Genomic DNA, 2,172 nt, shown 5'->3' with positions numbered 1-2,172 from the left:
ATGTATATATAATGTTTGGGACACCTAGGTGCCTGGGCACCTAGCTGGTTTTTCATTAATGCCTCGCGGATTCAAACTCATTAAATTTTGCATGCAAGATTTTCCATATGTGATACTAGCACGCATGCATTTGTTTCCAAACAATACATCCATCCATAACTTCCCTTGCATGCATGATCGTCCTTTGATTCTGTCCAAAATAAAAATATATACCTTAATAGAGACGACATGCTTGATATAACCAAGGTACGGTAGATGGAAATGATATACCAAAGAAATATACAAAATCAAAGGGCATACGTATGGAGAACTGATGGAGATACATGGTACATTGGGCTCAAAGGATATACGTAGGTGTGACATACTCTCCACTATCTATGAAGAACTGATGGAGATATACATAATGTTGGGCTCGATGAAAAAAATACCTACATACGTCTGGTCTCATACTGTGGGTATATAATACCTGTAATTTTCTTAAATGTCTTAAACATATGTGGGTATATGATACCTTCAATTCTTAAAATATTTACATTGAGTCGCAAGTTTTTGTATGGATGTTATATTCTATTCCCGCAAAAATATGGACGTTATATCCTAATTACTAGATAGCCATTTTTGTATGATATATTCATCGTACGTATCACATACTCTCTACTGTGTAGAAAGAACTGATGGTCGTATCATTTTTTATTTATTGTGTTGTTTAATAATTTCTAGGCATGTCGATAGTTTTGCTAGTTTTCTTGTTATATCATTTTTTATATATTTTAAATATGGCAACTGTTCTTTATATATTTTAAATATGTCACACTTATTTACTTTTATAATGTAAAATGCATTGGATATGACATACCCACAATATTTTAAAATATTTGTGGGTATTCGATTCCTTGGAATGCTTTTCTAAAGTGACAAAAAAACGCATTGCATTTTTATACGATAGTTTTCTAATAGGTATCTGATAATAAAAGCGGAAATGTTTCAGCCACGAGACAACTGTGGGTATGTGAAATTTATGGATATGCATGAGATATTTGGTCTAATATGTGAACTATGAATTATTCTCCTTAAACACATCACTACCATTTTGTTTAAATTAGATAGTGTTGAAAAAATATGTCCCACATAACGGTACCATATACCTCCTATTAATACACGCACGGAAAAAAAATTCCATATACCTAAGAACATGAATGTATACAAATCATGAGGCATTTATTTCTGATTTCTCTCTCCTATTTCTATTAATGACTCCAAATATGCAACGTCGCCATGCATGTTATTCTCTTTCCTTTTTCAATTGTTCCCATGCATGATGTGCATGAGCCTTATTTATGGTATCCAATTAGCGATTAATGCATTAATACAGATATCCGTTGCAATAGCACACATTTAAATGCAATCGAACGGTGGAAAGGCAAGGAGCCTGGGCACCTAGGTGTCCCAAACTGCCGTCTGGGCTTGTGGTACAGCTTTTCTGTCGGCTGGGCTGGTGTCAATCCATTTTCCTGGCTGGGGTCAAAGACGAAGTTTGTTAAGTAAGCATGCTAATTGGAACGCTCAACTCCACTGCTGTCAACTCACACCAGTGGTTGTACGTGAGCTCCGTCCTCATGAGTTCATTGCCCAAATCTTAGGCTACTTGTACGGTAGTATGTATGTATGTATGTATGTATGTATGTATGTATGTATGTTGTGTATGTATGTACTAGCACATATGCCCGTGTGTTACAACGGAAGAATTAATTGGTATGCCCGTGTGTTGAATGGCCTAATTCGTTGCATGCAACTCGACGCTTACATAGCGCCTCTCACCTTCCTGGTTGCGTTATTTTCGTTGCACATTACAGTCCCACACAGAGCATTCATTTTTTTATTAATAGATGGCCCAACTCAATTGGTTGCAACCTTCTAAATGGTGGTTGAGGTCTCGGGTTCGAGACCACATGAATATATTTTTTCCGTGACAGAATTCTTTATCGCATAATGACCATGGGCGGCCCCTGCAGGAGAATACTCAATTGCACTGGGGCGGAGGGCCGGGCCATTCCTATGTGCAAGACATGCGACCGATGAGCCAAATATGTCGAAGCCGAATGATGGACGGATTTTTTTTATTTTCTGTTTATATTCTTTACGTACGAAAAAGTGGTAGTAACAAACTTATGT

Source organism: Triticum aestivum, chromosome 2D (assembly GCF_018294505.1).
Source record: "Triticum aestivum cultivar Chinese Spring chromosome 2D, IWGSC CS RefSeq v2.1, whole genome shotgun sequence".
Taxonomy (NCBI): Eukaryota; Viridiplantae; Streptophyta; class Magnoliopsida; order Poales; family Poaceae; genus Triticum; species Triticum aestivum.
The sequence above is the reverse complement of the archived record's forward strand: the minus strand, read 5'-3'. Positions refer to the sequence as shown.